Here is a 26,059-nt window from a genome sequence, read left to right on the forward strand (position 1 = left end):
CTGGATTCCCCAGTCCAAGATGAATCTGACATGGAGTGCACTGATGCACAGCCACTGCTAGACGAATCTCCTGGTACATTCACCCACAGCACTACATTGCCTTCACAGTCTACTGAGCCCGAATCAGACCCTGATGAAACTCAGGTGACCCTTCCCGCATACTATACCACCTTACATGGTGACACAGAGGAAGGTGCAGATGACATTGAAGACGAGGTCATGGATGACCCAGTTGTTGACCCCGATTGGCATCCATTGGGGGAAGAGGGTGCTGGTGACAATAGGTATGAACAGGAGAAGGATCCGCAGCAGGCATCGTCATCGCAGCAGCGATTATCCGGCAGGCCCGTAGCCGTCAAAAAACTTGGCAAAAAAACTAAAAGCGCTGCAGAACAGCTTGGCCAGACGGTCAAATTAGCACAGAGTGCAAGCCCTGAAAATTTGTACCATAGTAGGAAGAGTGCAGTGTGGTACTTTTTTGAACAAAATCCTACTGATGACGCAAAGGTTATCTGTAATAAGTGCCAAAGGACCTTTAGCAGAGGCAAAAATCTAAGAAATTTGAATACCAGTTGCATACTTAGACATTTAACCAACATGCACTTGCAAGCATGGACGGACTACAAAAGCTCAGGTAGCACATGTGCACCTGCTCCGACTCAAGTTAGCCGGCTATGCTCCATTGCTTCCCCCACTATAAGGCCACCGCTAAACACACCACCATCAAGAAATGTTGAGGTGTCGTTGCTAGGCCAAACCAGTCACGCAAACACAATATTTTCGTGAGGAAACACTGAATCTAGGCCATCAACACCCTCACCATCACCAACCTCTTCTCAGTCCGTCATGTCCAATGCTAGTTCCCCCATATGCAGCTCTCAAGTCCAGCTCACCCTACCAGACACTCTGAGTAGGACAAGAAAGTACTCATCCTCTCATCCGCGTATACTGGCTTTGAACGCCTACATTGCCAAACTGATCTCATTAGAGATGATGCCCTTCCGTTTGGTAGAAAACGAAGCTTTCCGACAGCTCATGGCCTACGCTGTCCCACGCTATGAACTACCCAGTCGGCACTTCTTTTCTCAAAAAGCCATCCCTGCCCTCCACCGGCATGTGAAAAACCGCATTATCCATGCACTAAAACAATCAGTGAGTGGAAAGGTGCACCTCACAACAGATGCATGGTCCAGTAGGCATGGCCAGGGCCGTTACGTGTCCATCACTGCGCACTGGGTTAATGTGGTAGATGCAGGCTCCACAGGGTACAGCGGTGGTGGAACAGTGCTGCCTAGCCCACGGTATAGGAAACAGTTGGGTGTAGACTTTCGATCCTCCTCCTCCTTCAGAAGTGAAAGCTCGTCGACAGAGCGCAATCACACGAGCACTCCATCCACATCTGTCAGTGTTGCACACGAGGTGTCCCACTATCGAACAGCTAGTGGTAAGCGGCAGCAGTCTGTATTAAAAATGATGTCTTTGTGAGACAGTAGACACACCGCGGAGGTACTGGCCGAGTACTGGCATCGACAAACTGAGCCATGGCTGGGCAGTCTACATCTTGACAAGGGAAGGTAGTCAGTCATAACTTGCGGAATTTTGTGGCAGTCATAGCCCTTTCAAAACACACACATACCTTGCCTGGCTCTCACCTTGAACCTGGTGGTGCAGTGCTTCCTAAATAATTATCCGGAGTTAACAGCCCTGCTCCATAAGGTGCGAAGACTGTGCTCTTACATCCATCGCTCAAACGTCCACTCCAGTCGTATGCAGAAGCTGCAGCGATCACTCAACCTCCCCAAGCACTGCCTAATCTTAGACGTTGCTACAAGATGGAACTCCACCATGCACATGGTTGAGAGGCTGTGCGAACAGAGGCAGGCTGTAATGCATTTGTGGGAGGATACACGGGTAGGCAGTTTGAGGGCAGACATGGAATTGTCAGGTGTGCAGTGGTCAAAGCTGAAAGACCTCTGTAAAGTCCTTCAGTGTTTTGAGGAATGCACACGGCTGGTAAGTGCAGACGACGCCATCATAAGCATGAGCATACCACTTATGCGTCTGCTCATGCAAACTTTGACGCACATCAAGGATCAGGCGTCTGCAGCTGAGGAGCAACAGGAGGAGGAGGAGGGAAGCCTTGATGACAGTCAGCCATTGTCTGGTAAGGGAACTGTCGTGGATGAGGTGGAGGAAGAAGAGGAAGATGAGGAGGAGGATGAGGGGGATGATTATTTCGGGGAGGAGGATGCTTCTCAGGAGGAAAGCGAACATGTGGGCGTGCCAAGGTCAGGTACAGGGTTTGTGCGTGACTGGAGGGATATGGATTTGCCTGAAAGTGCTCCTCCACCCACCACTGGCAGTGCAGCATTGACACCTGGAACATTGTGTGTGACTATGCCTTGCGGATCCTAAAAAGGGACCCCTGCATTGCCAAAATGATAAGGGATGATGACTACTGGTTGGCCAGCATCCTCGATCCACACTATAAAGACAAATTACACAACATCTTGCCACAGGAGAACCTAGAGCTAATATTGGCTAACAAGCAAGCAACTCTGGTAAACAAGTTGTTTGAGGCATTCCCAGCACACAACAGTGGAGCTGGTTCTCCCATGAGCCGTAGTGGGCGAACTGGAAGAGGTGTTTGTGGTCACAGCCGAACTGGAATTGGAGACAGGGGTTTCCTGACCATGTTGTGGTCTGATTTCTCAAGTCCCGTGCACATAACAGCTAATACAGAATCAATTGCAATTGACAGGAGACAGCAGTTGTCAACTTTGGCTACAAACTACTTCTCCCATATCGAGGTTCTCCCTCAGAGGTTATTCCCCTTTGATTATTGGGCCTCAAAACTGGACACATGGTCAGAATTGGCACAATATGCCTTACAGGAGCTCGCTTGCCCTGCTGGTAGTGTGCTATCTGAAAGAGTCTTCAGTGCTGCTGGATCAATCCTGACAGAAAAAAGGACCCGTCTGTCAACCCAAAATGTTGATGATCTAACCTTCATTATAATGAACCATGCATGGGTTTCAAAAGATTTTGTCCCACCCTCCCCTGATAACACATAAGCTGCCAGAAAAAAAGGCTCGCTTTTGTTCTCCTCTTCCTCTGACTTCTCCAATTCCTCCATTTTCAGCAGCTGAAAGTCCAGCCAACACATCAACATATGCCATTTTTTAAACCACCTGAAATGGGCTGCCCCTGTGCCAGTGCCATCGCCCACGAGTGGGCCCCCCACGCTTGCTCAGGGCCACAGCACTTGCAATACTTACCTCTCCCTGCTCCACTGCCGTGACGCCTTCCGCCTTTCCTGACAGTGACATTCAGGTTACAGAGCGCGATGACATCATGTCTGTATGCCCTCTACCGAAACAGTACAACTGCAGAGAACTTTAAAATGGTAATGCTGAGGAGTCCAGAGTAGAGCAGTGCCCAGAGAGGAGAGGTATTTGATTTTTTAAATGTTGGGAGCATTTTTGGGGGAGCAATATACACTGGAGAATGATATATGGGGCCCATCATACACTGGAGCATCATCCATTTGGCCCATCATATACTGGAGCATTCCAAATGGGGGACATCAGACACTGGAGCAGCATTTACAGGGCCCATTATACACTGGAGCATTAGAAATGGGGCCCATTATACAGTACAGAGCAAAAGTTTGGACACACCTTCTCATTCAAAGAGTTTTCTTTATTTTCATGACTATGAAAAATGTAGATTCATTCTGAAGGCATCAAAACTATGAAATAACACATGTATAATTATATAATTAACAAAAAAGTGTGAAGCAACTGAAAATATGTCTTATACTCTAGGTTCTTCAAAGTAGCCACCTTTTGCTATGATTACTGCTTTGCACACTCTTGGCATTCTGTTGATGAGCTTCAAGAGGTAGTCACCGGAAATGGTTTTCACTTCACAGGTGTGCCCTGTCAGGTTTAATAAGTGGGATTTCTTGCCTTATAAATGGGATTGGGACCATCAGTTGTGTTGTGCAGAAGTCTGGTGGATACACAGCTGATAGTCCTACTGAATAGACTGTTAGAATTTGTATTATGGCAAGAAAAAAACAGCTAAGTAAAGAAAAACGAGTGGCCATCATTACTTTAAGAACTGAAGGTCAGTCAGTCCAAAAAATTGGGAAAACTTTGAAAGTGTCCCCAAGTGCAGTGGCAAAAACCATCAAGCGCTACAAAGAAACTGGCTCACATGAGGATCGCCCCAGGAAAGGAAGACCAAGAGTCAACTCTGCTGCAGAGGATAAGTTCATCCGAGTCACCAGCCTCAGAAATCGCAGGTTAACAGCAGCTCAGATTAGAGACCAGGTCAATGCCACACAGAGTTCTAGCAGCAGACACATCTCTACAACAACTGTTAAGAGTAGACTTTGTGCAGCAGGCCTTCATGGTAAAATAGCTGCTAGGAAATCACTGCTAAGGACAGGCAACAAGCAGAAGAGACTTGTTTGGGCTAAAGAACACAAGGAATGGACATTAGACCAGTGGAAATCTGTGCTTTGGCCTGATGAGTCCAAATTTGAGATCTTTGGTTCCAACCACCGTGTCTTTGTGCGACGCAGAAAAGGTGAACAGATGGACTCTACATGCCTGGTTCCCACCGTGAAGCATGGAGGAGGAGGTGTGATGGTGTGGGGGTGCTTTGCTGGTGACACTGTTGGGGATAAATTCAAAATTGAACGCATGCTGAACCAGCATGGCTACCACAGCATCATGCAGCGGCATGCTATTCCATCAGGTTTGCGTTTAGTTGGACCATCATTTATTTTTCAACAGGACAATGACCCCAAACACACTTCCAGACTGTGTAAGGACTATTTGACCAAGAAGGAGAGTGATGGGGTGCTACGACAGATGACCTGGCCTCCACAGACACCAGACCTGAACCCAATCGAGATGGTTTGGGGTGAGCTGGACCGCAGAGTGAAGGCAAAAGTGCCAACAAGTGCTAAGCATCTCTGGGAACTCCTTTAAGACTGTTGGAAGACCATTTCCGGTGACTACCTCTTGAAGCTCATCAAGAGAATGCCAAGAGTGTGCAAAGCAGTAATCAAAGCAAAAGGTGGCTATTTTGAAGAACCTAGAATATAAGACATATTTTCAGTTGGTTCACACTTTTTTGTTAATCATATAATTCCACATGTGTTAGTTCATAGTTTTGATGCCTTCAGAGTGAATTTACAAGTTTCATAGTCTTGAAAATAAAGAAAACTCTTTGAATGAGAAGGTGTGTCCAAACTTTTGGTCTGTACTGTATATGGAGCATTAGTTGGGCCCATAACACACTGGAGCATCATCCATGGGGACCAACATATACTGGAGCATTCCAAATGGGGGACATCAGACACTGGAGCCGCATTTACGGGGCCCATTATACACTGGAGCATTAGAAATAGGGCCCATTATATATGGAGCATTATTTGGGCCAATAACACACTGGAGCATCGTCCATGGGGACCAACATATACTGGAGCATTCCAAATGGGGGACATCAGACACTGGAGCAGCATTTATGGGGCCCATTATACACTGGAGCATTAGAAATGGGGCCCATTATATATGGAGCATTATTTGGGCCCATAACACACTGGGGCATCATCCATGGGGACCAACATATACTGGAGCATTCCAAATGGGGGACATCAGACACTGGAGCAGCATTTATGGGGCCCATTATACACTGGAGCATTAGAAATGGGGCCCATTATATATGGAGCATTATTTGGGCCCATAACACACTGGAGCATCATCCATGGGGACCAACATATACTGGAGCATTCCAAATGGGGGACATCAGACACTGGAGCAGCATTTACGGGGCCCATTATACACTGGAGCATTAGAAATAGGGCCCATTATATATGGAGCATTATTTGGGCCCATAACACACTGGAGCATCATCCATGGGGACCAACATATACTGGAGCATTCCAAATGGGGGACATCAGACACTGGAGCAGCATTTACAGGGCCCATTATGCTCTGGAGCATTAGAAATGGGGCCCATTATGTATGGAGCATTATTTGGGCCCATAGCACACTGGAGCATCATCCATAGGGACCAACATATACTGTAGCATTATGTAGAGCTAATCATATAGTGTATGGAACATTATATGGGACCAATTATTCTGTATGGAGAAAGATATGGGGCTCATTATTCTGTATGGTGCACTAGGTGGTGGCCATAATACTGTATGGAGTAATATACTGTTCGGTTTTTGAGCTATTGTAGAATTTAAAATAGATATTAGTCATGTCAGCAGTGAAGTATTTTTCATTGTACTATACCTATATTTCTGTGCCGTATCGGAGCATTATGAATTGTGGTATGTGTTAAAAGGGCGCACTGACACTCTTTGGCCCAGGGCACACGAAAACCTGGCGCCAGCCCTACCCCCCCCACAACTTTAGCCAAATAACCCCCCAGTTTTCAATGCGTAACTATTATTCTAAAGTAAATTAAGGTTGCCAAGCTTAAGTAATAAGAATTGATGTTGTTGGCATTGAAATGGGCACTGTAGGTGTGTTTACTGTCTCCACTCCCTGCCGACTTTGCTTCCCCATTGACTTGCATTGGGTTTGGTGTTTCAGTCGGACCCCGACTTTTCCCTATATTCGGCCAATTTCGTTCGACCCGACTTTTTAGAAAGTCGGGTTTCATGAAACCCGACTCGACCCGAGAAAAGGAAAAGTCGCTCATCTCTAATAATAAGTGATAATGTCTTCATCCACCTCCCCCTGTTCCTAAGGCCATTATAAGTCCCCTTCCTCCCATCCCAATCCCCCACACCCCTCATTGTCCTCCTTCCCCCGCATCCAATTATTGTCCTCTCCAACACCCCATCATTGCCCTCTTCATCGCCTTCATCATTGCCTTCTCCCTCACCACTATCTTTGCTTTCTCCCCATCACTCCCATCATTGCCCATTCCACCACCTCTATCATTTCCTCTTCCCCATCACCCCCATTATTGCCCTTTCCACCAACACCATCATCATTTCTTTTTCCCCTACCACCTCCATCATTGCCTTCTTCCCTACCACCCCATCATTGCCCTCTCCATCACCCCTATCATTGCCTTCTCCCCATCACTCCCATCATTGCCTTCTCCCCATCACTCCCATCATTTCCTTCTGCCAATCACCCCCATCATGCCTTCTCCATAACCCCATCATTGCCTTCTCCCCATCATTGCCTTCTCCCCATCATTGCCTTCTCCCCATCATCCCCATCATTGCTCTCTCCATCACCCCCATCATTGCCTTCTCCCCATCACTCCCATCATTGCCTTCTCCCATCACCACCATCATTGCCTTCTCCATCACCGCATAATTGCCTTCTCCATCACCACATAATTGCCTTCTCCTTCAACACATAATTGCCTTCTCCATCACCTCATCATTGCCTTCTCCTTCACCCCAGCATTGCCTTCTCCCCATCACCCCCATCATTGCCTTCTCCCCATCACTGCCATCATTGCCTTCTCCATCACCCCATCATTGCCTTCTCCCTATCACTCCCATCATTGCCTTCTCCCCATCACTGCCTTATCCCCATCACTCCAATCATTGCCTTCTCCATCACCCCATCATTGCCTTCTCCCCATCTGTTTTACCACATCAAAGTGACAGGGCAGGTACGCCCTTACTTACGTAACGCTCACTAATATACAAATTAGGCACACTGAATACAGCTTTATGGTAAAACAATAATGTAGCAATTTATTAAGATTACATCAGGATAATGATAAATTATGGAATGGCAGATATAATATTACCCTGTTTTGTTAATTCATTTAATCTGAATCATACAATTAATATGACAACTTTCTTTGCATATGGGTGTTTTGCTCATGCATATCTCGGTATGCACTGAGTAAAAGCCACATACACTGTCCTAAAGACACTACATCACCCGCTTTTGCGGGGATACCCCTGAGTACATCAACAACATCAGTGGGTGCTGACCCTTTGAGCTTATTCTCCCAGGGTTCTGCTAATCCAAAACAACGCATTTCCTGTGCTATAATATTGTATGGAGCCCTGGTCCAGCCAGGGATCTCCACACAACCATCCTCTTTCTTTTTCTCTTTCTTAAACATTTTGTTTTTCTGACTTTGCGCTAAAAAGCCGAACATTATGGCCTAGTGCCAACAAATTATTATCTTACTCTAAAATAAGTTAGGACGTAAGGATTATTTCTCACGAACAATTTTCTTAAAAACTTTTATACTTTTGGAATTATGAAGATCTGGATTGGTGCCCAACAAATAAAAAAAACTTGCAAAATCAACATGGATTTGACTACATAACATTTACCTTCGTCCAATATACCCCTCAAATGCACCTTTCCAGATATTCAAAATCCTGCCATCTACGCCAATTTATGTTTTACCACGTCAAGGTGACAGGGCGGGTACGCCGTTACTTACGTAACGCTCACTAATATACAAATTAGGCACACTGAATACAGTTTTATGGTAAAGCAATAATGTAACAATTTATTAAGATTACATCAGGATAATGCTGAATTATGGAATGGCAGATATAATATTACCCTGTTTTGTGTTAATTCATTTCATGTGCAATTAATATGAATTATAGTACATAGAGAAATAAGCATCAATACATTACCAAGTATTGTAACATCACTTCTCTACTGGAGGGACCACAGTGTCAGCGAGAAGGAAATACTCTGGTCTTGTTATCACAGAAACCGTGCATCCACGATACCTTCTGGAAATGTCCCTACCTCGCTGAACCGGGTCCCCTTTTTTATACATAGCTCCCACATCCTCCCCTATTACATCTGTGCAGTATGTTTAGGCTGAATGATCAGTATCTTGCAATTGCACAGTAGGTTGTTGTCTTGATAACAGCACAAGACTTCAAGGTCTGTTTTTTATAGACTACTACAATCTTAAAGTTTCTTTGCACCAACCCAAGATCTCTTTGCCACTGGCATGTCATCCAACAATAACACAATGCTTCAAGGTTGTCTGTCACTGTTCAAAGTTTCCCCCATATGTTGCTTGTCACAAAGTTAACTCTTCAAGATCATAGTATAACGCTCTAAGATGGTAGAATATGGGCAGTATGACTTCCATAATCACCTATTCTGAAAACTGGATACCGATCGTAACCCAGTCACACACTCATATTCGTCTCATTTGTATCACAATCGGTCCTTGATTATTGATGTCATGCATGACCATTGCTACATGAGACCATCAAAACATTTTGGTCTCCCTTGTCTCCAAGCATCACACTATTATTGAACACAAGACTTCATTGTTCAAGCAGTATAAATATTCATTATCTGTACAGTTGTTATTTTTCCTATTGTCTTTGTAATTTTTCCCAGCACATGTGTAAGAATACACCACACAACTCTTATATTAGAATACCACACAGAATTAGTTGGAAAGCTCCTTGTAGAATTCCCATCAACCAACCCCCAATTTCTTTAACCCAATTGGCAGGGTATAGAAAAGTGAAAGTATTCAGTATCACTGTCAAAGCAAATATCACAGTGGTCACTTGTGTGAAAATCAGGATAATGAATCTTTGAAACACAAAGCTTCAAAGACCACAGAACAATTAACCTTGTCTTACGGTATTAACACAGAGCAAACGCTTTGTGGCTCAGTATCAAAGTTCAGCATTAATTACATTACACCATAGTATATTGCAATATATAGTGCTTGAATTCAAACAACCATATTTCATATTTGCAATACATTCCACCCTTGGTCTAATGACTACACTATATTAAAGTATATAAACAATATATTATAATATGTAGGCTATAAGATATCTATATTTTTATTAGCTCCACACCATCATTCCCATCATTGCCTTATCCATCATTCCCATCATTGCCTTCTCCCCATCACTGCCTTCTCCCCATCACCCCATCATTCCCGTCTCCTCAACCAACATACACACACACAGCACCATTGACCTCTCTGCATATTCCCCCACAGCGCTACGCATGCAAGCACGCACACACAGCACCACTCATCTCCACACACACACACACACATACATGCAAAACAACACACACACAGCACCTCTCACCTGTCCGCAGCATCATCGGCACACGCGCTTCCTCGCTCTGGCACAGTGGCTAGCCGGCCGCTGAATGATGACGTCATTCAGCAGTGCTGTTCTCTGTGTCAGAGACAGGAAGCGCGGGCGCTGGGCAGGAAGCAGGACGGATCCTGTTATGAACGGCGGAACACGCTAAATAAAAATATAAATAAAGCGTGTTCACCGCTCGGGGTCCACCGTGTGGTAGATGGAAAAACCGCAGCTAGATGAAGACAGAGCACTACGGCGGTAATGTGCACGGGGTTAACTATCACCCAAGTGCACAAAGCAAGCTCTGTTGGAGTCACAGAGCTGCAAGTAGTGTTGAGCGACTTTTGTTTTTTTAGGGTCGGGTTTCGTTTCATGAAACCCGACTTTTCCAAAAGTCGGGTCGAGCAAAATCGGCCGACTATAGGGAAAAGTCGGGGTCGTCCCGAAACACGAAACCCAATGTAAGTCAATGGAGAATTAAAGTCGGCAGTGAGAGGAGGACAGGAAACACACCAACAGTGCCCATTTGAATGCCAAAAGCATAAATTCTTGTTACTGAAGCTTGTCAACCTTAATTAACTTCATAATACTAGTTACGCACTGAAAAATGGGGGTTATTTGGCTACAGTTGTGGGGGGGAGGGCTGGCTCCAGGTTTTCGTGGGCCCAGGGCCAAAGAGCGCCCCTTTAACACATACCACAACTCATGATGCTCTGATACGGCAGAGAAATAGCAGTATAGTACAATGAAAAATACTTCACTTCTTACATCTCATGACTGATATCCATTTTAAATTTTCCAATACCTCCAAAAACGGACAGTATATAACTCCATACAGTATTATGGCCAGTGCTTAGTGCGCTATACAGAGTAATGAGGCCCATATATTTCTCCATACGGAATCATTATTCCCATATAATGTTTCAAACCATATATGATGAGCTCCACATAATGCTACAGTATATGTTGGCCCCAATGGATGAAGCTCCACTGTCTTATGGGCCCAAATAATGCTCCATATATAATGGGCCCCATTTCTACTGCTCTAGTGTATAATGGGCCCTGTAAATGCTGCTCCAGTGTCTGATGTCCACCTTTGGAATGCTCCAGTGTATGGTGGGCCCCATATATCATTCACCAGAGTATAGTGCTCCCCAAAAATTGCTGTCCCAACATTGAAAACAATTACATAAGTCTCCTTGCTAGGGAATCCCTGCACTACTCTGAACTCCTTGTCGTCCCCATCTTCCATCTCACTGCACTTGGCTGTTTAGGCCCTCCCACCGGCAGAGACACTTTTGCGTACTATGGGGTGCCCTGTGCCATCGCCCATGAGTATGCCCCCCCACCTGCTCAAGGAACCTGCACTTTCATCTGCACCTTCCTCTTTGTCACCGTGTAAGGTGGTATAGTATGCGGGAAGGGGAACCTGAGTTTCCTCTGGGTCAGATTCTGGCTGTGTAGAGTGCGAGGGGAATGTAGTGGTCTCGGTCAATGTACCAGCAGCATCATCCAGCAGCGGCTGGGCCTCAGTGCACTTGTGGCGTCCCCAAGAGTACGGTCACCACTGTGGCATTGCTTTCCTCCTAGGGAGTGTGTTGTCAAGCTTGGGAGCAACGAAGAATCTCTCTAGCAGTGAAACCAACACACATCACATTTCCCACTCCAGGCCAGCAGGGAGACCTCTGAACCTGACTGCTGAGGAGCTGCTCTCTGTGGTCGGGAGGAGGTAAGTTAGGGCTCTCTGTGCAGGGAAGGGGAAGTGTTATGATTGAGTCACCGTAGGAGGCAAAAACAGAAATGCTAGCTAAGTCCAGAAAACCAGAGAGGTTTGCAGCTATCGGATTGCAGACCCCTGAACCTATCAACACAACTAGCAGTAGCCGTGGGGGGTTCCTACGATGCCCTAGACCCCTCGATCACAGCTGGAGAATTAAATAGCCTAAAGACAGAAAGGGAAATCTAAACTGCCCCAGAGCAGACCCCAAAGCAAAAGGCAGCCCCCCACATATAATGACGGTGAAGCAAGAGGAAAGAACACAACACAGACAGAAAGATAGACTGAGCAAAGACGGGGCCCAAGCTAACTAGATAGGAAAGGACAGGAAGGCTGCTGTCTGCAATCCGTGAAAAACCCTATGAAAATAAGAGCCAACAGACTGACAGTGAAAAAGGTCCTGAAGACGCTAGGCTTCAAAAAGACTATGTCAGTACTCAGGAATATTCTGAAGACAGAGCAACAGGCAAAAGAAGAATCAGCTCACCCCAGCAGGGAATGGCAGAATCCAGAAAAGCAAGGCAAACAAAAACAAAACACAAATGCTAAAAGGCAAAGCAGAAAACTTAGCTTTAGAGGAGCAGGAATCAGACTGGTTTCCTTGAAGTCCACAGAGAAATCACCCGCAGGGCAGAAGGGCGTCGGCAGCCTTATATCCAGTCCGTGACTCCACTCAGCCAGTCATCATCATTAGACTCAGGTGCCTGATAATCAGGCTCATTACCTTCCTTTACCAGAATAGGGAGTTCACCAGACCTCAGTGACGAAGGGGAAAATGAACTCACAACAGGGAAGTGTGTGGACGTGAGAAGGGGAGCTGGAGGATGAGCAGAGTTTAGACTCACTCCTAGCTGGAGCACATGGTCCGGATTCCGGTCTCCGAGTTTGTAGGGACACTGACGTTCCTGCAGCAGAAACCGGGGGAAGTAGCAGCTATAAATGCTCTGTACCCAACTAAGGCTCGGAGGCCCCAGCATCGACGTGTGCCAGGCAGAAGGAAAAGGCTACAGCTGTCTGCCATACAAGTAAAGTCTGAGGAACATCTGTTAGACAGGAGGCGTTTCAGTGAACCACGGTCCTGTGAGTGCTTCCCCCACAAGCGCTAGAAAGGAGACGTTCAGGAAGGTACATGTTGGCGGAGTGTTGGAAGGGAGCTTTCCATTCTGGTCCCGGAGGTTGGCAGAGGTCCTGACCCGGAGGACACAGCGCGGAGGCAGGCATCTGTGTAACCTGCAGACTGTGAGTAAAGCTTTGGAACTGCACGCTCTGGTGTCCTACAGTTATTCCAGCACCGCTACATCTGGGTACCAGCACCTACACCGCCTGTGCCTTTCCCCATCACTACATCTACACTTCCCTGAGACTCCAGCTCCACCTGTGGGGAGCTTCACCATCTTTGCTGCACAACACCATCAGTCCCAGAGGATCTGCATGCAGCGTCGGCCTAACATCTATGTTGCCGAACACCACAGGTGGCGTCAAACTATCTATATAAACTCTTTACCATTATACCACGCCATTTACATGGGCGCCCAGGGCCACCGTCCGGGTCACCGCTGCTGTGACACATCCCACTGACACCGGCCCGGTACCGAGTACCCCACAGCCCTGGGAGGGCGACCCATATGCCGACTGCTGATCGGGCGGTGTTATTCCCACGAACCTCCAAACAGCGTCCCTGAAGGCAAAGTTTTTGGTTTCCGGGGCAGTATGATTGCAAAGCTGAACCTTAAAGGAATGTCCAAAAGGGCACCACCAGGAGTGGAGCCTGTGGCTTAATTGGACTGCACCCGGGAAACCACTACCATACAAGCTACAGAAAAGATGGACAGATTGCAAGCTTTGTCGATTCTGTGTGTGGTGTGGTATGTCCGTTTGTAGTTGTGCTAGCGATTTCTCAGCTTTATTCCGTTAACGACCGAGACTCCGGCATGGCCCCGCGGTACGCGTCAAGCATACTAGAGGGATACGCGAGGCTGTGGCACGTGAGATCGAGCAATAACAGGTCTAGCATTCCAGTACATGTCCGGGGCTGCATGCACGCTACACTGAAAGGACCAGCTTTTGTCGCTTACAGGTGCAGATAACCTGCTGAACTCCGTTAGTGATGGGGATCTGGGATTCAGATTATTCCCTGCGAACAATAATTTCCCAGTAAGTTCAGGTCAACCGCAATTCCAGAGTTAGGCCTAACCGTCATTCCTGAAAAAATTACGTGTCCAAACCACAGGTGCTGTAGCTTTCTTAACAGCTTGGCAGCCGTTCTCAGGCCCAGTATGGATTCAACAACATTGTAGAAAGTTGATAAAGGGTACAGTTTCACCGGATAACACGTATATATGTAGCCTAGTTTACACATTAAAAATATATGTCTATAGATCAGGAGGCAGACTCAGATGTTCACAGGCCCAGTATGGATTTGACCAGATTGTGCAAAGTTGAGAAAGGGTACTTTATTACTGGATAGCAGGTATATATAGCATAGTTTAAACATGTAAAATCTCTGTGTTCTCAGTATGGATTACACAGCAATCTAAAAAGTGGAAAAAAGGAAATGCATTTGAGGCGTACACAACTATATACTTTTGGTGTTATTTTTAAATCTTCATATATATTTCTGTCTCAGTAATACAGTCCAGCCTCTCCGCAATAGGAAATGAGATGCATACAATTAGTGACATAAAGGCTATTGATTGCAGAAATCTAGGAATTATTATTCGCGGGAAAAACTTCCATCACAATTCTCAAAGGCGATGCTGACCCTCAATTAATTTGTGTGTTGAGACAGTGAAAACATTTTTTTGTGAATAAAGTCTTGCTGTGTCGCACTTCTGTTGATTCCATCACTGTTACTCATCTCAATCCAATTTTTATCACAGGGAGCGATGTAAACATGTAAACGTGGTGCTCACTGGCTATCATGATCTGTCACGTAACTTTGGAGTGCAAAAGACAGAAGCCACAGGCCGTAGGCGATTCTATTTGATTGGCATGAGAGGGCACATTTTGAAATGTGCGCCGGAATGTCACACGTTTGTGAGTAGGAAAACTGTGAAAGCTGATGATAAACCACCACTGCATGTAATTGTGATTCGACGTCCATAAGAAATGGAAGCCACTGATCATCTGGAGCTAGAGCCCGGCCAGCAGGACAGGGCATAGCTACATCTTAACCATCATCTTTCAGTTCAATCAATTTGTAGTGGCAGTCCCAGTGAAGGATTTGACAGCCCAGACTACACAGCGGAGGAGCAGGGAGAGGTAAACATTGCAAATGCTGGGGCCCTGCCCAAGCAAGGGGGGCACACTCGTGGGCGTCGGTACTGTCACTGGGCCCCTCATAGTACGGCGGTGTGTCTGATGGCGGGTGTGCACCACCTCTGTCAGAGACACTTGATTGCACTATGAGGGACCCTATGCCAGTGCCCGCGCCCAAGAGTTGGCCTACCCACCTGTCCAGGGCAACGGCACTCGCACGGTTTTGTGCGCTAGGTGGTGACCCCGGCCATGGGGGGAGGCCGCCCACTTAGGGAGGTTTACAAAGTGGCATATGTAGATGTGGGTCATTCAGCTGCTGCAAAAGGCGAAATAGGTCAAGTTCGCGGAATAGGAGGAGGACCAAAGCAAGCCATTTTTCTGGCAACCTATGTGTCATCAAGGGAAGGTGGGACAAAATCCTTGGAAACTCATGCATGGTTCATTTTAATGAAGGTTAGATCATCCACATTTTGGGTTGACAGACGGGTCCTTTTTTTCTGTCAGGATTGATCCAGCTGCTCGGAAGACTCTTTCCGATAGCACACTTGCAGCTGGGCAAGCGAGCTCCTGTAAGGCATATTGTGCCAATTCAGGCCAGGTGTCCAGTTTAGCAGCCCAATCGTCAAAGGGGAATGACCTGTGCGGGAGAACATCGATATGGGAGGAAAAGTAGTTGTTAACCATAGTTGACAACTGCTGTCTCCTGTCACTTTCCATCGATGCAGTATTACCAGTTGTGTGAGCGGTCCGTGAAAAATCATTCCACAACACTGTCATGAAACCCCTGTCTCCAACGCCACTTCTGCTGTGTGCACCACGAACACCTCTGCCAAGCTGCCCCCGGCCCGTACGGCTCGTGTGAGAGCCATCACCTCTGCTGTGTGCTGGGAATGCCTCAACCTACCGGTTAACCAGAGTTGCTTGCTTAGTAGCCAATATTAGGTCAAGGTTCTCCTGTGGCATGATGTTTTATAATTTGCCTTTATAGCGTGGATCCAGGATGCTGGCCAACCAGTAGTCGTCATCGTTCATCATTTTGGCAATGCGTGGGTCCCTTTTTAGGATCTGCAAGGCATAATCTGACATGTGGGCCAATGTTCCCGGTGTCAATGATGCACTGCGAGTGCTGGGTGGAGGAGCACTTTCTGGCAAATCCACATCCCTCCAGTCACGCACAAACCCTGTACCAGACCTTGTCACGCCAACATTTTCACTTGCCCCACGAGATGCATCCTCCTCCCCTAAGTAATCATCCCCATCATCATCCTCCTCCTCCTCTTCTTCCTCCACCTCGTCCAGGAGAGGTCCCTGAGCAGACAATGGCTGAATGTCATCAAGGATTCCCTCCACCTCTTCCTCCTCGTCAACATTGGCTGCAGACGCCTGCTCCTTAAGGTGCGTCAAAGTTTGCATGAGCAGATGCATAAGTGGGATGCTCATGCTTAGGATGGTGTCATCTGCGCTCCCCAGCCGTGTGCATTCCTCAAAACACTGAAGGACTTTACAGAGGTCTTTCAGCTTCGACCACTGCACACCTGTCAACTCCATGTCTGCTCTCAAAGTGCCTGGCCGTGTATCCTCCCACAAATGCATTATGGCCTGCCTCTGCTCGCACAGGCGCTCAACCATGTGCAGGGTGGAGTTCCACCTTGTTGCAATGTCGATAATGAGGCGGTGGTTGGGAAGGTGGAGCAATCGCTGCAGCTTCTGCATATGAATGGAGTGTACAGGCGACCGGCAGATGTGCGCGCACAGTCTTCGCACCTTCTGGAGCAGGGCTGTTAACTCCGGATAATTATTGAGGAAGCACTGCACGACCAGGTTCAAGGTGTGAGCCAAGCAAGGTATGTGGCTGAGTTTTGAAAGGGCTATGGCTGCCACAAAATTACGGCCGTTATCACTAACTACCTTGCCTGCCTCAAGATGTACACTGCCCAGCCATGACTCAGTTTGTCGCTGAAAGTACTCGGCCAGCACCTCGGCGGTGTGTCTGTCGCCCAAACACATCATCTGCAACACAGCCTGCTGACGCTTTCCACTAGCTGCTCGATAGGGGGACACCTCATGTGCAACAGTGGCAGCTGCAGATGGAGTGCTCGTACGACTGTGCTCTGTGGACGAGCATTCGCTTCTGGAGGAGGAGGAGGGTCGAACGCCTACAGCCAACTGTTTCCTATACCGTGGGCTAGGCAGCACTGTCCCACCACCGCTGTCCCCTGTGGACCCTGCATCCACCACATTAACCCAGTGCGCAGTGATGGACAGGTTACGGCCCTGGCCATGCCGACTGGACCATGCATCAGTTGTGAGGTGCACCTTTCCACTCACTGACTGCTAGAGTGCATGGACAATGCGGTCTTTCACATGATGGTGGAGGGCTGGGATGGCTTTGCGAGAGAAGAAGTGGCGACTGGGTAGGTCATAGCGTGGTACTGCATAGGCCATGAGTTCGCGGAAAGCTGCGCTTTCCACCAACCGATAGGGCATCATCTCTAACGAGATTAGTTTGGCAATGTGGGCGTTCAAACCCAGTGTACGTGGATGAGAGACTGAGTACTTTCTTGACCTACTCATAGTCTCTGGGAGGGTGAGCTGGACTTGAGAGCTGCATATGGTGGAAGTAGCGGTGGACAGGGCGGACTGAGAGAGGGTTGATGATGGTGATGGAGTTGGTGTTCTTTCTGATGGCCTAGATTCAGTCTTTCGTTGATATAACAGTGGGATTCCCTGACTGCTGTGGCCTTGCAACGACACCTCAACATTTGCTGCTGTGCTAACCGGTGGGCTTACAGTGGGGGAAACAATGTAGCGTTGCTGACTACCTTCTTTGTGATCAGTTGCACATGTGGTACTTGAGGTTTGGTGTTGTGTCTATGCTTGCAAGTGCATGCTGGTTAAATGTCTAAGCATGCAACTGGTATTCAAATTTTTCAGATTCTTCCCTCGGCTAAAGGTTTTTGCGCACTTCTTACAGATAACCTTGGCCTGATCATGAGGATTTTGTTCAAAAAAGTGCCACACTGCACTCTTCCTACTTTGGCAGACATTTTGCGGCCTAGCACGCTGTGATATTTTGACCCTCTGGACAAGCTGTCCAGCAACTCTTTTGATTTTTGGAACCTGTCTTTGGAGTGCTCCGAGCCTGCCAGATAACAGCTGTTGCGATGTCGATGTCTGCTGTGGATGCTCCTCCTCCTCCTCATCTGAGCTATTGGAAGCAGCACCCTCTTCCCCCAATGGATGCCAATCTGGGTCAACAACTGGGTCATCCATCACCTCCTCTTCAATGTCATGTGCACCTTCCTCTGTGTCACCGTGTATGGTGGTATAGTGTGCGGGAAGGGGCACCTGAGTCTCATCAGGGTCAGAATCTGGCTCTGTACACTGCGAGGACAATTTAGTGCTCTGAGTGAATGTACCAGCAGAATCATCTATCAGTGGCTGTGCATCAGTGCACTCCATGTCAGATTCATCTTGGCCTGGGTAATTCACCATTTCACTTGATAATCCAGGCATGGTATGTGAAAACAGCTCCATGGAGTAATCAGTAGTATGGCCTGCGTCATCGTTCAATCTTGGTTGGGGTGAAGGATACAAGGAAAGGTGTGGTTCATGAACATGAGCCTCCAATGACGACTCAGTGCTTTTATTTTTTACAACTTCAGAAGAGGAGGCGATAGAGCTGGAGGCTGAGTCAGCAATGTAAGACAAAACTTTTTCCTGAAGCTCTGGCTTTAAAAGCGGTTTGCCAACTCCTAGAAAACTAAGCCTTCGAGGCCTTGTGGAGCCAGACGATGATGCAGGCTCAACACCTCCTGCATTCGGTCCTATTTTGTTTTTGCCACTACCATCAGATCCACCACCAACACCATCATTACCAGCTGCCAACCGCCGCCCAATTCCACGGCCTCTTCCACCAGCCTTCCTCATTTTTGGTAGAAATGTAGACAAAATACAATAAACTATATAGTAATGTAAAACAAGGTACAAGGTGTCTATAGGACAGGGGAGATTTTGAATTTCTGCACACACTTGTGGACACTGGACACTTTTGGATTGTGTGAGGCCCACTGAATATCACAGCGCTATGTCACAGGCTTGATGTCGCAGGTGTGAAAAATGTGACTAGAGGATAACGGAGATTTTGAATTTCAGCACACACTTGTTGACACTGGACAATTTGGATTGTGTGAGGCCCAGTGAATATCACAGCGCTATGTCACAGGCAGAAATTGGCTAGTGTATGACAAACTACAAGGTGTATATAGAATTGGGCAGAATAGGAATCTCCCTAGAGTGTAGGTCTGTAAGAACGGAACAAGTCCTCGACTTACAGAGCGACACACAGATAGCTTCACTGTGGCCGTGATAACAGCCGTTACACTGTACTGAGAGAGGAGCGTGCACGTACACGGCTGTCCGGTGTACGTAAAATTGTCAAGCTCCGTGTTTTTTAAGTATACGGACTGACACACGCTGTGTCTCTATAGTTTTGAATGTGATCAAACCTCAAATATATTTAACTGTTTGAAAGCTAGACAAAACTAGAAGGTGCAGGTCTGTAAGAACGGAACATGTCCTCGACTTATCCTTACAGAGTGACACACAGATAGCTTCACTGTGGCTGTGATAATAGCCGTAACACGGTGCTGTGTGAGGAGTGTGCACCGCTGTATGGTGTGAAAAAATGCACGCTCAGTACCTCACCAGGACAAAAAAAAAAAAAAATTGGGATTGCTTTTAAAAAAGCAGTTTGCAGAGCAGTGGGTAAACAGCAATGCAGCCGTCAGGAAGCCTTAGAAGGCAGCCTAACAACCAACACCGCTGATCAAGCAAAATATAGCCACCACTTGCACTGCACACACAGTGACTGGTGTGTTGTACAGGCAAAATCGCTAGCAGCAGAAGCAGTTTTTGGTGTCTTCTTCCCTGCTTAACGCTCTCCCTACAAAATCAGCAGCAGCAGCAGCTCTCCCTATTCTGAGATCAGCATGAGTAACATGGCGGTCGGCGTGCACGCCCTTTTATACCCCCTGTGACGCCCACCAAAGCAAGCCAATCACTTGCATGCCCTTCTGAAAGATGGTGGTGACCCCTGCCTATGTCATCACGTTGCCCACAGTGTCCGTGGATCCTGATTGGCTGAAAAAGAGCGCAAAACAAACTTTTGAAACGCGACTTTGGCGCTTAAGTCGCCGACCTTGTGGCCGACCTCATCCTAGGGTCGGGTTTCGTTTCATGAAACCCGACTTTGCCAAAAGTCGGCAACTTTTGAAATTTTTTGACCCGTTTCGCTCAACTCTAGCTGCAACTAGTAAATAATAACTACAATGGTGCTGAGCCTGTTAACTGCACAGGTACTCAGCAACACACAAGCGGTAGATGAAACAACGGAGTAGTTGTATAACTGCATTACAACCGCAAGGACCTACCGTATAAACTTGTGAGTAAAGCGTCGCAACCGTGAACGCACAAATAAGCTGCAACTGCAGCGCAGCGAGGATAGTGCCGCAGAGAGACACCGCTAAACGCAGGCGCGATGTTAGACGCTAGCAGGTGATAATGGAGCAATGGTGCACAAAGACGTAATAACCAAGGAAGGGGGTTTAAAATGAGTCATTCACCAGTCCAAACATCCATCAACATACACACTGCAGCAAGTATGACTATACTAGCGCATGGCGGAAGAGCCATGTGCACTTTTTATAGCAAACGTGACCTTCTGGAAGTCTCCAGAAGTCTGAGCTAGACCAATGGAATCAGGAGCAGGACCTGAGCACCTGACTCCTGAACTCCAATGGGAGATCATCCCACGAGCATGCTCAGAGGATGGGATGAAGGACTTAGCCTCCGGAGAGAGTTGCTGCAAAGCCATCTCCTCAGCAATCTCCTCTGCAGTGGACAGAGAGCAGGAGAATGCAGGATGTGAGGGTCTAGATTCCTGCATAGTCAGGGCAGAAATCTGACTCTTAACAGATCCTTGCAGCTCTGCTCCTGCTATTTTCTCTTGCAGGCTGTGGAGCTGCTTGTATCGCTCCCTGTCTGCCACACATGAGGGCAATATGGCAAGGAGCCCCCCCAAAGCATCGGGCCCAGAGAAACCGGCCAGATTGCTCTAATTATTAGCTGCCCTGCAGGGGCCTTTTAGAGCCTCTGGGCCCCGGTGCAGTCGCATCGGTTGAACCGGCGGTATATCCGCCCATGCTCCTGCCACTTGAGGCTGTGACAATGCATCACAGCTTGCAGGAGACAATCAGAACCTCCAGGACCAAATAACAGTAGCAGAAATTGTATGATCAGTAAGTTTTAGAATTTGGAGTATTAGCAAAATAATGGTGGACCTTTCAGCCATATATCATTTGTCACACACACATATGTACAGTATATATGTGTTTATATGATTGTTGGCAAAGGAAAGATGAAGCAGCACCGTAGTAGCAAAGGGTGCAAATCCAGGGATTGTAATCAAATCCACATTTGGATATGATGCAAAAAATGGCAGCACTCCAAGATTGAAGTATAAAGAAAAAGTTGTTCCTTTATTAAGCCATTAACCATGTGGCTTAATAAAGGCACAGCTGCACAACTTTTCTTTACACTTGAGTCTTGGAGTGCTGTCATCCATTTTTTAAATCATATATTTGTGTATATGTATATACTGTATATGTGTGTATATATATTATTTATATAGCACCATTGATTCCATGGTGCTGTACATGAGAAGGGGTTACATACAAATTACAGGTATCACAGTAAACAAACTAACAATGATAGACTGACAGAGGGGAGAGGAACCTGTCCTTGCGGGCTTACATTCTACAGGATGGTGGGGAAGGAAACAGTAGGTTGGGGGGGTTGCAGTAGCTCTGGCAGTGGTGAGGAGACAGGGTCATTGCAGGCTGTAAGCTTTCTGGAAGAGGTGGGTTTTCAGGCTCCGTCTGAAGGATCCGAATGTGGTTGATAGTCGGACATGTTGGGGCACAGAATTCCAGAGGATGGGTGATATTTGGGAGAAGTCTTGGAGGTGATTAGGTGAGGAGCAAATAAGTGTGGAGGAGAGAAGGAGGTCTTAGGAGGACCGGAGATTACGTGAGGGAAGATATCGAGAGATTAGTTCAGAGAAATATGTAGGAGACAGGCTATGCATGACTTTGTAGGTCAGTATTAGTAATTTGAACTGGATACACTGAGGGAATGGGAGCCAGTGAAGAGATTTGCAGAGGGGAGAAGCGGAGGAGTAGCGAGGAGAGAGATGAATTAGTCAGGAAGCAGAGTTAAGGATGGACTAGAGAGGTGCAAGAGTGTTAGCAGGGAGGCCACAGAGGAGGATGCTGCAGTAGTCGAGGCGGGAGATGATGAAGGCATGCACAAGCATTTTAGTAGATTGACGGTTGAGGAAAGGACGGATTCTGGAAATATTTTTGAGCTGGAGGCGACAGAAGGTGGAAAGAGCTTGGATGTGCGGTTTGAAGGACACGGCAGAGCCAAGGGTTACGCCAAGGCAGCTGACTTCTGGTACAGGGAAAGCATGATGTCATTTATTGTGATAGATCAGGTAAGTAAGATCTGTGAGATGGAGGGAAGATGATGAGTTGTGATTTGTCCACACTGAGTTTTAGGAAGCGAGAGGAGAAGGAGGATATGGCTGATAGACACACCGGGATTCTGGACAGCAGAGAGGTGACATCTGGGCGAGAGAGGTAGACCTGAGTGTCATCAGCATAAAGGTGGTATTAGAATCCATGGGACTTTGTGAGTTGCTCCAGGCCAACTGTATAGATTGAGAATAGTAGGGGTCCTAGAACAGAGCCTTGGGGGACTCCAACAGAAAGAGGGTGGGATAAAGAGGTAGTGTGGGTGTGGGAGACGCTGGATGTGTGGTTGGAAAGGTATGAGGAGATCCAGGATAGGGGGAGGTCTTTGATGCCAAAGGAAGAGAGGATCTGTAGTAGGAGGCAGTGGTCAACTGTGTCGAAAGCAGAGGACAGGTATTGAAGGAGGATTATCGGGTATTGTCCATTAGGTTTGGCTGTAAGTAGGTCATTAGTAATTTTGGTCAGGGCAGTCTCAGTGGAATGACGGGGATGGAAGCCAGATTGTAGATTGTCAAAGAGCAAGTTAGATGAGAGGTGTGAAGAAAGTTCAGTGTTGACGTGCTGCCCCAGGAGTTTGGAAGCGAATAAAAGCAGCGATATTGGGCGATAGCTGGATATAGCGGTTGGGTCGAGGGTTGGCTTTAAGGATTGGCGTGATTGGGGCATGTTTGAAAGCAGAAGGGAAGGTACCAGAAGTTAGTGATAGGTTGAAGAGATGGGTTAGGGATGGGATGAGTGTGGTGGTAAGGTTGGGGAGGAGGTGGAATGGGATGGGATCTAGTGCACAAGTGGTGAGGTGTGATTTGGAGAGGAGACAATTAAGCTCCCCTTTAGTGATGTTGGAGAGGGAGGTTATGGGGAGGGGCATTGGTCTGGTATACAAAGGGGTTATGGTGGTTGAACAATAAAGACTTGCCTTGATTGGTCGATCATATTTTTGAAGTGTGTGGCAGAGTCCTCTGTAGAGATGAGGGAGGTTGGAGGGGGCAGTGGTGGGCGGAGGAGGGAGTTAAAAGTTTTGAATTACTGTTTATGGTTGTAGCATATGGAAGGTATGAGGGTTGTGAAGTAGGCTTGTTAAGCAGATTTGAAAGCGAGTGTTGCTTGTTTGAGTGCAGTGAAATTGTCTTGCAAATTTGTTTTCTTCCAACGTTGCTCTGCAACCCTGGACACTTGCCAGAGCTTTTTGGTGATGTTATTGTGCAAGGGTAGTCTATTGATACGTCGCACTCTGCCACGAACGAGAAGGACAACCGTGTCAATAGCTGGTGCGAGAGTGGCATTGTAAAAAGCAGTGGCACTGTCTGTGTCGTGGAGTGAGGATATGGATGCCAGTGGTACAGTTGTGGCCAAAAGTATTGACACCCCTGCAATTCTGTCAGATAATACTCAGTTTCTTCCTGAAAATGATTGCAAACACAAATTCTTTGGTATTATCTTCATTTAATTTGTCTTAAATGAAAAAACACAAAAGAGAATGAAGCAAAAAGCAAAACATTGATCATTTCACACAAAACTCCAAAAATGGGCCAGACAAAAGTATTGGCACCCTTAGCCTAATACTTGGTTGCACAACCTTTAGCCAAAATAACTGCGACCAACCACTTCCGGTAACCATCAATGAGTTTCTTACAATGCTCTGCTGGAATTTTAGACCATTCTTCTTTGGCAAACTGCTCCAGGTCCCTGATATTTGAAGGGTGCCTTCTCCAAACTGCCATTTTTAGATCTCTCCACAGGTGTTCTATGGGATTCAGGTCTGGACTCATTGTTGGCCACCTTAGAAGTCTCCAGTGCTTTCTCTCAAACCATTTTCTAGTGCTTTTTGAAGTGTGTTTTGGGTCATTGTCCTGCTGGAAGACCCATGATCTCTGAGGGAGACCCAACTTTCTCACACTGGGCCCTACATTATGCTGCAAAATTTGTTGGTAGTCTTCAGACTTCATAATGCCATGCACACTGTCAAGCAGTCCAGTGCCAGAGACAGCAATGCAGCCCCAAAACATCATGGAACCTCCGCCATGTTTGACTGTAGGGACCGTGTTCTTTTCTTTGAATGCCTCTTTTTTTCTCCTGTAAACTCTATGTTGATGCCTTTGCCCAAAAAGCTCTACTTTTGTCTCATCTGACCAGAGAACATTCTTCCAAAACGTTTTAGGCTTTTTCAGGCTAGTTTTGGCAAACTCCAGCCTGACTTTTTTATGTCTCGGGGTAAGAAGTGGGGTCTTCCTGGATCTCCTACCATAAAGTCCCTTTTCATTCAGATGCCGACGGATAGTACGGGTTGACACTGTTGTACCCTCGGACTGCAGGGCAGCTTGAACTTGTTTGGATGTTAGTCGAGGTTCTTTATCCAACATCCGCACAATCTTGCGTTGAAATCTCTTGTCAATTTTTCTTTTCCGTCCACATCTAGGGAGGTTAGCCACAGTGCCATGGGCTTTAAACTTCTTGATGACACTGCGCACGTTAGACACAGGAACATTCAGGTCTTTGGAGATGGACTTGTAGCCTTGAGATTGCTCATGCTTCCTCACAATTTGGTTTCTCAAGTCGTCAGACAGTTCTTTGGTCTTCTTTCTTTTCTCCATGCTCAATGTGGTACACACAAGGACACAGGACAGAGGTTGAGTCAACTTTAATCCATGTCAACTGGCTGCAAGTGTGATTTAGTTATTGCCAACACCTGTTTGGTGCCACAGGTAAGTTACAGGTGCTGTTAATTACACAAATTAGAGAAGCATCACATGCCAATACTTTTGTCCACCCTCTTTTTTATGTTTGAGGTGGAATTATATCCAATTTGTCTTTAGGACAATTCTTTTTGTGTTTTTTTCATTTAAGACAAATTAAATGAAGATAATAATACCAAAGAATTTGTGTTTGCAATCATTTTCAGGAAGAAACTGAGTATTATCTGACAGAATTGCAGGGGTGTCAATACTTTTGGCCACAACTGTAGAATAGAATCATAGGGCGTGTGGGTGTCTAGCTGTGTGAGGTTTCTGTGGGGACGTACATGTTGCTGGACATGGGTAACGGGTGAGGAGGATAAGGATGATAAAGTGAGTAGATTGGTGGTCAGATAGAGGGAGAGGGGAGGTTGTGAAGTTAGTTAGAGAGCAGAGATGGGTGAAGATCAGGTCTAATGTATGTCCATCTGTGTGGGTGGCTGAGGAGGACCACTGAGTAAGTCAAAAAGATGAAGTAAGGGACAGGAGTTTGGAGGCTGTTGAGGGAAGGGTATCAGTAGGGATGTTGAAGACACCCATGATGATAGTGGGAATGTCAGTGGAATGAAAGTGAAGAAGCCAG

This window comes from Dendrobates tinctorius, unplaced genomic scaffold (assembly GCF_039654945.1).
Source record: "Dendrobates tinctorius isolate UK_male_01 unplaced genomic scaffold, ASM3965494v1 ptg000060l, whole genome shotgun sequence".
In the NCBI taxonomy this organism is placed as follows: Eukaryota; Metazoa; Chordata; class Amphibia; order Anura; family Dendrobatidae; genus Dendrobates; species Dendrobates tinctorius.